This window comes from Urocitellus parryii, chromosome 1 (genome assembly GCF_045843805.1).
Source record: "Urocitellus parryii isolate mUroPar1 chromosome 1, mUroPar1.hap1, whole genome shotgun sequence".
In the NCBI taxonomy this organism is placed as follows: domain Eukaryota; kingdom Metazoa; phylum Chordata; class Mammalia; order Rodentia; family Sciuridae; genus Urocitellus; species Urocitellus parryii.
Window position 1 is genome coordinate 168,201,637 of NC_135531.1, and position 13,625 is coordinate 168,215,261.

General features: G+C 48.6%; 1 pseudogene; it reads left to right on the forward strand.

The window, feature by feature from the left end:
• Nucleotides 1–7,125: 7,125 nt before the first annotated feature.
• On the forward strand, nt 7,126–9,583 carry LOC144257403 (olfactory receptor 14L1-like; annotated as a pseudogene).
• The last annotated feature ends 4,042 nt before the right edge of the window (nt 9,584–13,625 follow it).

Here is a 13,625-nt window from a genome sequence, read left to right on the forward strand (position 1 = left end):
CCACCACCTCTAGAAGTTTGCTTGTGCCTCCCTTTTGTTGTAAGAACCCAACGTGAGATCTACCCTTTCAACATTTTTGGTCCTGGGAACTGGACCCAGGGGTGCTCTACCCCTGAGCTACATCTCCAGTCCTTTTCATCTTTGGAGACAGGGTCTCAGGAAGTTGCTGAGGCTGGCCTCAAGCTTGGATCCTCCTGCTTCAGCCTCTGGAGTTGCTAGGATTGCATTGCTGGGATCACAGGTGTGGCCACAATGCCTGGCTCCCTCTCAACACCTTGTTAAGTGTACAGAGTAGTATTGTGCTCCTTGTGAGCTCCCTCAGCATGCATGACTGAAACTTTGCATCCATAGAAGAGAGTTCCTTTCTCCTCCTCCAGCCACACCCTGGAAGCCGCCATTCTAAGCTGCACTTGTGCATCTGGACGACTTCTCATACCTCTTGGGAGTGGAATCCTGCACCAGCTCTCTGCAGAGCCCTTCAGGGGCATCTGCCTCCCGCTAAGTGGCAGAGTCCTCTTTACTAAAAGCCAGAATGATAGTCCATTAGGTGGATATACCTTCTCTTTCACCCTCCCTTCTTTTCGTATTTTAATTGACACATGTCACACAAGTGTGTACACAGTGTGCTGTTTTGATATAGCTACATTTTGTGAAAAGGCGAAGTCCATGTAATTAAAACACATGCTGGGGCTGGGGTTAAGGCCCTGTGGTAGAGCACTGGCCCAGCATGCATGAGGCCTGAGTTCAATCCTCAGCACCAACAAAAAGTAAAATAAAGATATTGTGTCCACCTAAAACTAAAAAAAATAAATATTCAAAATAATAAAAAAATAAAACCCACACTATCTAACATGTGTTTTGCTGTTTTGTGCTGAGGCTGTGTAAGATTACGTTCTTAGCAGTTTTCAAGTGTAAGATAAACTGCTCTCGGGCACAATGGTGGCCCTGTGCAACAGATCTCCTGGTCTGGGTCCTCCTGTCTGCCTGGGGCCACATCTGTGAGGCACAGACCCCGCACCTCGTTCTGGTCTCATCTTTGTGGGTCCGACTTTCTAAGGCTCTGCAGATGCCTAGATTGTGACAGGAGCTGGTGTGTATCTCAGCTCAGCCTGACAGGTCACTTCACACACCGTCACCAGGTCCCCACGCCGTGGCCAGTGGGGGACTTCCCTGTTCTTCGGGGCATGACCTGCAGGGCCCGCATTGAAGGTTCTTTTCTGGGTGTTCCGATGGCTGGTGGCTGCACCTGTGGTCACTCCCTGTGGCTCAGCCGTGCACACTCCCACCAACCCTGCAGGGGTCAATCTCTCTCTTTGCTGATGTTTGCCACCTTCTGTTTCTATACGTCTTCTGCTTGACTGGGTTTGCGATAGAAGCTCTCCATGGAGTTCTTCCACTCAGTCGTTGCGTTCTTCAGCCACAGATGTCCTGTTTCTTGTTTTATGGCTCCTCTCTGTTGACATTGTCCTTGTGCTGATGTGTTATTGCTTCGTTCTTGGTGTCTGCTCTCGGGGCCCCTGAGACACTTCTTTGGAACGGTGGCTTGATTCACGGGTCTCTCTCCGTAGTGTCAGTGACTGGAGATGTGCTCGGGAGCCCTGATGTCCCATGCCCTTTGCAGCTTTGTGCCGGACCCTCTTTTAGGACGTAGGTCTGGCTTCAGTGGGGTCAGACCTCACAGTTCTGCCACCGAGAGACCCCCGGCAGTTCCGGGCCTTTTCCAGGTAGGATCCTGTCACACTCTTGTCTCCCGTGTGAGGACGTGTTAGAGTCTGTAAACAAGTCTGGATGGCGCCTGGCAAAATGCCAGAGGGAGTGGTTTGTGAAGTAACGCCAGTGAGCCATTAAGTGTGGAGATTCCTTATTGGTTGACTGCTGTATCTAGTTTATGTTAATTAAGATAAGCTGTGTGGAATGTATAAATACCTCTGTTGTCCTACAATAAACGGCTCCCACTCCGGCTGTATCAATCTACACAAGTTGTTCGTCACCCCCCGGTTATTTTGCTGCAGCCAGACTGCGGCAAGGATGCTCAGGCTGGCATCTCCCAGGGCTGAGTGGGCTAGTGTCACCTCCAGCCCCTTTCCCTGCAGTGCTGTGCTGACCACCGGGACACCACCGCGGGCTCCGTGCCTCACCTTCCCTCCTGTGGCAGACATCTTGGGGCCGTGCTCTGTCTGCCAGCCTGGCAGAGTGCGGGGGCCATCCTGAACTGTCCACTCTTTCCAGAGGCCTCGTGCAAGCCTCCAGGGGGAAGTGTCGGGCTGCGCTGCTTCTCCCAGTCCCACAGCTGTGCACACGGCCCTCAGCCCTGCCCTCCACTGGGCAGTACTCAATCCACACAGCCTGCCAGCAACTGAGAGCTGCCCGGGCCATTTCTTTCCTCTCATCTGCCCCAGCACCCACATTGCTCCACTTCCCTCAGAGCTGGGGAGGTGATTCGGGAACAGCCCTGCGGTACTGGGACAGGCAGGCATGACCTGCATACCTCTCTCCTCCTCCTCAGGGCCTCTCAGCTCTGCTGGCCTGGGTAGAGGCAGACCCTGATGAGGTGGACTGCTCTCCCGTTCACTCCCTGGCATCACTGCTGGGTGTCTGGGGCTCTGCAGGTCTCCTGAGGTGTGTGGCCATGTGTCATGGTACACGGGGTATGTCCGTGGGGCATAGAGCTTCTTACTCCACCACCTTTCTGTTCTCGCAGCACCCTGGTCTTTTCTTCTAACTCTCACGACTCAAGGAGAGTAGTGGAGTCAGGTCTAAGGAGACCCAACTCAAGCTGCGGAGTAGAGAAGTCCGAGTGAGACTGGGTCGCACCTGTGAACCCACAGCCTGCTCTCCACCTGTGGCCCATGGGTCTGTGCAGCAAGTGCTTTGCACGTGCGTGTGTTGTTGGTAGGTATGCATTCGTGTCTTGTAGTAGCTGGAAAAGAACAGGGCGAGGGGGACAATGTGGCGATACTAGAAGACAGATTTCATCAGCTGGATAATCGGCACATGGGCTCCTGCGGTGTTGGCTTTGACGTGTGAAGTGAGACACCACAGTTTGTTTTGTTTCAGACAAAGCAGTGGCCTTTCTGGGAGAGTTAATGATTTTCTCCAAAATTGGCATTAAATTATGTGTGTGACCTATTTTAAAGATAGGTTTATTAAGTGTGTCCCTGAGTGAGGAGATACCATTTCCCAAAGCAAAACAAGGCATATCGCTCTGCAAGTACACAGAGACCCGCTTCCAGGGACACTGCCCGCAGGGCCGACCATGCCTGCAGAGCAATGGCCACAGACCCTGAACGGCCAGCGCATCTTCAACAAGGAGGGAGCAGAAGGGGCCATCACACAGGACTTCACATTATGTCACAGCCAGTGTACACGAGGCACTGTGGGGGGGACAGAGTGGCCCTCACACTCGAGGCCACATGCTGATGTTCCTCAAGTTTAAAATGGACAACTATTCTGGACCTGGCTCCTGAGGGGAGGGAGGCCTGAGGCTTGGCTCTGCTGGGGTGGGCTTGACCCCTGGGTCCAGAGCTGGCTTCGAGCCTCTGTCCGTGGAGGACAGTCTGGAGGCTGTGTGTGGCTGATGTATTGGCTTCCTGGTCTTTGGGGCTGGCCTGGAGACTGCGCCACGGCCTCTGGCTTGGTGCTAGGCTCTGCCCAGATAGGTCTTCTGTAACAGCCCTGAGCCCTGGTTCTGTTAGAACATGGTGCCATGGTGGACAGTCTGGCACTGGGTGGGCCTAGAGCTAGTGTCCATGGGACCACAACAAACCACTGGGTGGGCCCCACCTCAGAGGCTGGCTTCTGTGGGACAACCTGGCTCCCAACAGCATGGAGTCCGCCCTGGATTGTGGGTCCATGGTGACGCTTTGGGGCAGGAGTAGGATCATGGATTCACTTTGGTTGAGGTTGGGGGCAGGGAAGGCTGGCCTGTCACTGGCTAGGCCTGGCTACTAGATCTCTAGGTGCCAGGCTGACCGTGAGGCGTGTGCACAGTCAGGACCTGGAGCCATCTTGGGCTGCTCTCCCACAGGGCTGGACCTAAAGCCTGGACTACCGGGTCTGGTCTGCACTGGATGGCTGGGTAGCCTGGTGTCATGGGCTGACCTGGTGGTGGAACAGGCTCAGGACTTAGGTGGGTCAGGGGTAGGTGTCAGGAGGGACCCTCTGGTTGTGGGGTCAGCTGGGAGGCTTGGTCCAGGGGTCCTGGCAGAGGGCCTAGAGCTACTGGGGCCAGTCCATACATGGCGCAGCCTGGAGCTGGGCGTGTCTGCAGCCTGGCTTGCCGAGGCTGCCTGTGGTAGGGCGAGACTGGACACCAAGGCTGCAGAGTTGCCTGGACCTTGGGCCCTGAGGAAGAGCCTGGCTCTAGGTTTCCCTGGGATGGGCCTGGCACTAGGGTCTAAAGCAAGGTCTAGAGCTTCTCCTGTTTGGAGACCATCTCCACGTGGTCCCCGTGGAATGGGAGAGGAGCCACAGGCAAGGGAAGCTGTCACCTCCCTCTCTTGCTGCACACAGGAGCCACCATTTCTCCCCCAGCTCCTCAGCCTGGTGTGATTGGGTTTTGGCATGAGTGGCTGTTCAGGTTAACATTTCTGGAAAGGGATGAGTGGTGGAAAGTCCTAATCCACAATCTTAGCAATTAAAAGTAGCAATTAAAAGAGAATAGTTCAACAAATGAGGAAATAAACTAAGCGGCTTTAAAAAGTAAGGAAGGCTAGAAACACTCCACAAAATTAATAACGTATATTTATCAGAGACTACATGCAGAGAAATACCAAACTACAAACAGGAAAACGATGTTCCACCCATTTCCTCCACAAAGAATCAACATTCCTAATAGAAAACTAATGCCTACATACAAATAAATATCAACTCGACTTTAAATGAGGAAATATTTAACAGCACCCCAAACAGACATCCAGTGGCCTCAGTTCTGATGTGGGTGCAAAAGGGCATCACTCAGAGTGAGGACAGGTGCATGGGCCAGAGCATCAAGGTCCACCTTTAAGATCAATTCACAGAAGATGCAAACACAAGATTAACACTTGTCCTCTCCATACACTTATTTGACTTGAGACAGGAAGGGCTGAGGAAGGACATAGGAATAGACCCATTGGGTTGAAGTTTAGGAAGAAAATAGAGGAACAGAAATCTAGACCCAGGCTCCATGTTTGGGCTAATGTCTGTGGTCCACATATGATTTTGAAGCTTCCCTTGCTTCAGAAAAACGCTGCGTGTAACTGAACTCTGGGTGCATGCGAAGTACTATACAATCAATTTCCAGTCTTCTACCTTCTGCCACATAAAGGAGGTATTTCCCACTGTGCTGTCCACTGGGATTAATCAAAGTTGTGCTTTGGTTTCTTTCTCCCAAAGAACATATTTTCAATGCAAGGAAACTTACCTCCAGAGAGCTCAGAGTCATGCAAAATTTCTCTCACTAGATCTCATTTATTGGCCAGCATTTTGTTTTTTTTTCACAAAGACCATAAACTGGGCATTGTGAGGTGAACACCAGGCATGGTGCTCACCAGGTGTGTTCCTCTAGATCAGGGAAAGACGAAGATATCTTGCTCTGACCAGGGCTGCAGCACACCACACCGTGAGATCAAGCCATTTCTCCATTTGGCCTAAGAGATACTAATAGAAGCTGAGGTTCCATCTCAGACAAAGGAACAGAGGTTTGGAATTTTGAACAACTGAAGTTGCTCCATGACCCAGTTCACTAGCAATCAGTCCACACCATGCAGTAAGTCTGATCCCAGACTTGGTGAGGAAAATGATAGAAATGCTATTTTACTTCTTTATCAGTAGGTTGCACTTTTGGATTTTCACATTATCTCCTTATCTGCTGTCTAGATGGAGGACCATGAATTTTAGAATAAATATTCATTTCTTTCATTTGTATGATAGTTATTTCAGATCTTGGCATGAGCGGTGTATAATTGCCGAAAGTGTGGGGCAAAAGGACCATGGTCGTCTAGAGTCTCTACTTATGGGTTTGAACTATTCAGCAGTAACAGTTATGGAGAGAGAGAGAGAGAGAGAGAGAGAGAGAGAGAGAGAGAGAGAGAGAGAGAGAGAGAGAGAGTATGTGTGTGTGTGTGAGGTTGAAGGGGTGTTCTGTGCATAGATGAAAGTGTTTACATTGGCTGAATTCTTAAGCATCCTCTTCAATGAGGCAATCCCAGTGTCTTGGCCCAATCCTGCTCAGCAGAGCCCATGCCTGGGTCCTCCATCTCTGTCCCCATGATCCCTGTCTGGATACAGTCCTTTGAAGCCCATTTGAGTGAAGGTAGAAGTCATCTGGCTGCAGTAAGCCACAGTGAAGACAGAGCCCAGCGTGAGCTTGCTCCTCCAGCTCACAGGAGCCTTCCAGTGTGCCCTTGGCTGCGGTGTCTCTCCAACATTGGGCTCATGGGCAGGTGGAGAGAGCTGGGACTTGGGGAGAGACAAGATTCCCAGGGAAAGACCCCTGGCCCACTCCCCTGGGGTTTCCTTCTGGGTGTTCTTGTGGACCTGCCCTAAGCGGCTGTGGTGCCGATGGTAGCTGAGCTTTCACAAGCACACACAGGTGTTGGAACTCCTGCAGTTCTGCAGGGAGTCAGTTTGTTGTGCATACATTCTTGATCATGAACTGCTACGGGCAAAGTTCTATTGAGAGTGGCTTGACACACTCACAGAGACTGGGAATGTGGTCAGACGCCGTTTCACTGGACTAACCCAACAAATACAGTGGGAGCCAGACGCTGGAGAAGATTGTCACCGAAACTGCTCAGTGCTTCAGCTGTGCGGCCAGATGCTCAGGATTCTGCTGCTGGGTCCCAGATTGCGGATGAGAGCTGAGGGCCAGGGCATGAGAGGGAAGGCCCATCCCAGCTGCGGCCCAGCAGACCCTGATGTGGGCACACCCTGATCCTCCTCCTGTCTCCACACGCTGTCTTCTAGACGCCAGTCTGAAAACCAGCGAAACACCCATCAAGACCTGACCCAGGAGCAGCTCCCACCTGTCTCCAACAGCACACAGCAAGGCCAGCGTGTCCAGGACACCACCTCTGTCCCTCGTCCCCTCTTGTCAACCAGAGCAGATGCCCCTTGGTGCTGTGCTTGGTTGCGTCCTCCACTAACATGCCCCCTTCAGAGCTCAGCAGCTGCTTCTGGCGAGGCACAGAGCCCCGGGAGCTGTGGTGTGCCCCTATGAGGGGCATCGAGGAGGGCGGTGCTCTCAGTCATTGTGGGGCAGGTGCCTTCCAGGTCATGGAACCCACTCACTCCACTGTCACCAAAGCTGAGAAGCCCTGAAGAGCCCCCACCCTCCACAGCAACAAATGCACACTTCCAAATACGTCTGCTCCATAGACGAGAGCAGCCCCGCTGATTTCTCCCCACCTATGGGTACTTCTCTCTTCTGTGAATACTATGCCTTATCTTTGTGGTCAGATCCTTTTCTTTTCATGGTCCCCTGTAATTTTCTTTTTTTGTTTTGACTTTATAATTTTTTAGTGTGTTTTAATTAGTGATATATGATAGTAAAATGCATTCATGCACTTTGACATTTCATACATAAATGCGGTATAATTTCTCATTCTTCTGATTGTATGTGTTGTGGAATCACATTGGTGATTATGTGCATAAGGTAGTAATGTCTGTTTCATTCTACCACCTTCCTATTCCTCCCCTCCCTTCACTCCCCTCTACCTAAGCTAGATCAACTTTATTCTTCCCTAGTGTCCCTGCCCTTATTATGAATTAGCATCTGCATATCCGAGAAAACATTAGGCCTTAGGTTTTTTGGGATTGGCTTATTTCACTTAGCATGATATTCTCCAGCTCTATCCATTTACTGGAAAAGGCCATAATTTCAAGGGTCATATTCCATAAATATATATACCACATCATCCTTGAAACTCTAGCCTGCTTAGACAGAAGACAGAAATTAAAGGGATACAAATAGATAAAGAGGAACTCAAACAATCACTATTAGCCAATGACATGATCATATATTTAGCAGATCCAAAAAAAGTACACCAGAAAACTTCTAGAACCAATCAATTAATTCAGCAAAGTAGCAGGATATAAAATCAACACCCATCAATCAAAAGCATTCCTATTCATCAGCGATGAATCTACTAAAAGAGAAATTAGGAAAACTACACCATTCACAATAGCCTAAAAAAAATTGGGAATCAATCTAACAAAAGAGGTAAAAGACCTCTACAATGAAAACTACAGAACACTAAACAAAGAAACTGAAGAAAACCTCAGAAGACGGAAAGATCTCCCATGCTCCTGGATAGGCAGAATCAATATTGTCAAAATGGCCCTACGACTTGAAGTACTATACAGATTTAATGCAATTCCTATTAAAATCCAGTGTCATTTTCTATGTTAGTTTCATCTCTCCAGGCCCCTGAGGTCCTATGTTATATTTATTGAGGTTGTACTTTGTATCGAGTGCTGTGCTGTGTGGTGGAGATTTCAGGTAGCAAGATAGTTTCCACCTGTGCATGTGTGTGATCTGTCATGCAGCAGTCACCTGCCTGGCTGCTTCAGGGACGTCATTGCAGGCAGCCACGTAGACAGAGCTGTAACCCACTCTTCTATCCTAGGAGGAAGCCGGGCAGCCGCAGGTGGGAACAGCAGCGAGGCTGTGGTGTTTCTCCTCGTGGGGTTCGCAGACTCCTGGACGGTTCAGACCACACATGCGGTCCTGTTCTTACTAGTTTACCTGGCGGCTCTCACTGGGAACCTCCTGATCATCACGGTCACCACCGTGGACGTCTGCCTGCAGACCCCGATGTACTTCTTCTTAAGACACCTGTCTTTCTTGGATTTCTGCTTTATCTCCGTCACAGTCCCCAAGTCTGTCGTCAGTTCATTCACCCAGGACACCTCCATCTCCTTCTGGGGGTGTGCCCTGCAGGCCTTCTTCTTCATGAACTTGGTGTCCGTTGAGACAGCCCTCCTAACGGTGATGTCCTATGACCGCTGTGTGGCCATCTGCTGGCCCTTGCACTACGAGGCCATCATGAGCCAGCGTGCCTGTGTCAGGATGGTGGCCCTGTGCTGGCTGAGTGGTGGCATCTCTGGGCTCATGCACATGGTGGCCACTTTCTCCTTGCCGTTCTGTGGGTCCAGCCAAGTCCATCACTTCTTCTGTGACATTCCCCAGCTGCTCAGCCTCCTGGACTCCACAGCGATCCTCCCTGAGGTCTGAGTCATGGTCTTCGTTACCAGCCTTGTGATTTTGTGCTTCGGTCTCATTACACTCTCTTACGGGTACATCTTTTCTACCGTCATGAGGATCCCGTCCAAGGAGGGCAGGTGGAAAACGTTTTCCACCTGTGTCCCTCACCTCGTGGTGGTGACCCTCTTCCTGGTGTCTGGCAGCATCGCCTACGTGAAGCCCGTTTCCAGCTCACCCTCCATCTCTGACCTTCTGCTGCCTGTGTTCTACACCGTGGTGCCCCCCACCCTGAACCCTGTCATCTACAGTCTGAGGAACAAGGAACTGAAGGCAGCCCTGAGAAGGCTGAGAAGGCAGTGTGGCATGGGGGCTCCACCAGGGCCTGCCCTTTGCGCCTGACCTGGTCTAGCCAGGAGCCTCGAGCTTCCCCACCAGGGATCCCAGGGGTCGCTGAGCTCTTTCTTTCTTGTTTTTTTTTTTTTTTTTAATGAAATTCCGCTGTATTCTAGCAAGACTTTCCATATTTTATTTTGTTGAACCCTGGATGGCACTTAAAGGTACCTTGGACTGTGCCAAATATTAGTACTTATGGTCTTTATTCATTTTTTTATGTGTTATTTTCCTAAGATTTCATAATTAATATTTTACTCATTAACATATCAATTAACACAAAATGAAAGTGTAGTATAAATTAAGTATGTATAAATAAATATATTAATCACAGTAGAACAAGATCACAAGTATTAAAATGAACCAAATGGGAAACAAAGAAAAGCCGGTGGACTCAAAATGTTTTAGATGTGAGAAGGTGTGATCAGGCAGACCGAAGCCTCAGGGGTCGTCCTCATAGTGAATTGAGGGCACATCCATCAGGAGGAGCCCAAGGTATACGATTTGCTCAGGAAAAATGGCAGAAGGAAACGTCCACGTTGGCTTGTTTTAATGACATAGTATTGGGCTCACGGACCCTAACCATCCCCTCCCAGGGGAGGCACCAGCTGAAAGGTGTGTGAATGTCTGCAAGTGTGCACGAGCCCGGGGCACCATTCCCTCTGTGAGTCCATGCTTAAGTGCCCCTGTGAAGGGCATCATGACCTTGCTATCCATGTTTAAAATTTCTTTAAGTTTTATTTCTACTGGACAAATGAAAGTTGCATTCATTTTTGGAGCATAGTGTGAAGTTTTGACTAGTTTGCAACGTAGAATGGTAAATCAGGCTCATATTTCCATCACCTCAAACAGTTATTGTTTCTTTCTGGTGAGAATGTTTAAATTCTCTTTTAGCTATTTTGGAACATAGAATGCAGCATTAGCTGTGGTCACAATGCAGTGAGAGGTCGCCAGAAGCTCTTCCTCCTGCTTACCACACTTGGCACCTCTGACCGGCATCTCCTTCCCCAGTCTGCCGCAGTCCGGCTGCAGCAAAATAGCTGGGGGTGACGAATAACTTGTGTACATTGATACAGCAGGAGTAGGAGCCCGTTTATTGTAGGACAACAGAGCTATTTATACATTTTGCACAGCTTATCTTAATTAGCATAAACTAGATACATCAGTCAACCAATAAGGAATCTCCACACTTAATGGCTCACTTTTGTTACTTTTCAAACCACTCCCTCTGGCATTTTGCCAGGCACCATCCAGACTTGTTTACGAACTCTAACATTCCCCTGGCAAAATACCAGGTGTTATTTTGACTTGTTTACAGACCTTAACACCAGTCCACCTCCCTGCCAGCCTGGTCCTCACTCTCACTCTCCTGCTCACTTGGTGGGCAGGTGTTCAGAGCCACGCATGAATGGAGTCAGTCCTGCTTCTCATGCTGGGCCTGTTCCAGTTGGCAGCTGTGCGCGGTAGGAGCTGTGTGCATAGGCGAAACAGCGACTGCTAAATCCTGTCTCAAGAGAAAAGAAAACTCTAAAGCCTTTGACTGACCTCTCCACCCCCAGGAGCGGAAAAAGAAAAATACACCATGTGTAAACCAGCAGGAAAGACAGATGATAAAGGTGATGGCAGAAATTGATAAAAGACATTAAGAAATAAACATGATGAGCAACACTGGAAGCTGTTCCTATAATAAATTTAAAAATTGACAAACTTCTTTAGGTCACCTAGAAAAAATGAAGGAAGACTTGTATTAATAAAGTCAGGAATGAAAGAGGAGAAACAGATACAGAACTCACAGCAGATAATTTTAAAAGTAGCTTTACAGAAAAGCTGTGAACTGCTGTGTGCTGAGTGGTATTCCCTCAACAGAGTGCTGGGGTTTCTGCCGCCTCAGAAGATGGCTTCATCTGGGAACAGGGTCACAGCAGGTTAAGTAAGATGGGTTTGTTGGTGTGGTTAAGATGGAGACCCAGCCAGAGCAACAGGAGGGAAGGACACGTTGTCCTCCAGGTAGGAGAGGGAGAACCAAGTTGCCCTGATAGCAGATGCCGTGATGCTATGCACAGAAATCCTGAGACTCTACCCAAAGCCTGTTAAAACACATCCAGGAAAGCCACATCACACAAAACCACATACAAAAACCCAGCAACATCTCTAACAACAAAATCAGGGGAAGGGACCTCAGAAAATTTCACTTACAATAACGTGAAAGAAAAGAGACTACGTAAATTTCACAAAGTGGAGGGAAGATCTGTGCTCTAAAATTTGCAATTATTAATGAATAAATTAAATAGACATAAACAAATGGAGAGAGAGCTTGTGCTCAGGGACTGGAAGCATCAGTATCACTAATTGGCCATGCTGCCTAAGTGACCCGAGGTTAACGGAATCCCTGTGCATTGGAATTTCCATACAGAGACTCCAATGCAATTTTTCATAGCAATAGAAAAAAATCCTAAAATTACCTAGAACCACAAAATACTGACTAGCCCTAAGCTGCAGGTGTCATATTCATAGCTTCAAAATATATTACAAAACTAGAGTTATGCAAGCATTGTGGTACCATTATAGAAACAGCCATGCAGCCCAAGGGACCACAGTCGAGAGCCCTAACATAGATCCTCATGTCAGAACTAGCTGGCCTCTGGCAGGACTCTCAGGAGCACACAGTGGACAAAGGAGCTTCTAAGATGAGGGAACATTGTGCTGCCAGGTATCATGGGGGAGCAGGGTGACGCTGTTCAGAGGGTGCAGTTCTCCAGGAAGGAGGAAAGTTCTAGCCTCTGGTGCATGCAGCATGCCAACTGCAGCCACTAGGATGTGTTTTGTACTTGAAATGTGTTGGGACGAGGGTCTGACGTCTTTCTCCTCAGACCCACATGTGCAAGGTCACCATGATGTGATCCGCATGTTGACCAGACTAACAGGTGTCATTCATTTCTCATGTTGCATATGTGCATCAAACTCCATCCTGCCCATCTTAAATGTGTATGATCTTTGTGTCAGTAATACATCAATAAAGGTTGAAAAATACCAACACATCATGCAATCTTCAGTCTGTTGTCCCCTTTGAGAACCTTGGTGGCCACATATTGAGGCCACTTCACAAGGTGGTGGAAACATGGCTCAGGAGTCCAGCTGGGAGAGACTCCACCAACCAGCTCTGAATGTGTCTTGTATTGGTCATGAGGCCTCTGAGTGGCAGGGATTGTGTCTGTAACACATCCTAGAGGGCTCTGACGTCACCGTACTTGACGTATTTCCAATGCTTTGCTCTGCTTTCTACCCCTTCAAAGGACAGTTAAAACTGTGGAAACCAGGGCTCAGGAAGGCATTAATCTGCCTGCAGACTGCACAGCTAGTTCTGAACCTGACAGAGGCCAATGTGTGGTTTCTAAAGCCAGTCTGTGAAGGATGTTTACCTGTGTCTCCACGTTTTCCAGGGCAACATACATTTCTAATCATGCTGTATGATTACATTCTCTGTATGTTTTAAAATTGTTTTCCTGTGGATATCCACACCACTTGTTGAATAGAGTTTTGCCTGTAAATTCTTTGTTGTCTTGCCAACAGAGGCATATGTGTGTGTGTGGTCCTCGGTCTGCCAGGTGCCATTGGGTCTGTTTATCTGCTGATTTCACAAGACAGGGACACCACAGCTGCATGACAAGGCTTCCAGTTAGAATATGTCAGGTCACTCCATTTTCTTACAGTTTTGGATGTTGTGCAGGGATTTCCAAGTTCATTGATGATCAGCTTGTCACTTTCTCTAAGTGATTGTTGGAATATCTTGTTTGGAATTCCTGGAGAACTGGACTCTAAACATAGTGAGCTCACACTGGTGACCAGCGTGACAGGTCTTTCCATCTGTGTAGGTCATCTTCAATTTCTCTCAGCCGTGTTTACAAGTGTTCACTGAAGCAATAATGTTTAATTTGCAAATGTTGTGGAGTTTTTCTGATCTCCGGATACTGATTTCTGATTTAATATTGCTACTGCCAGGGAGAATGTTCTACAAATGATCTATAATTTTAAATGGATTAAAACATGATTT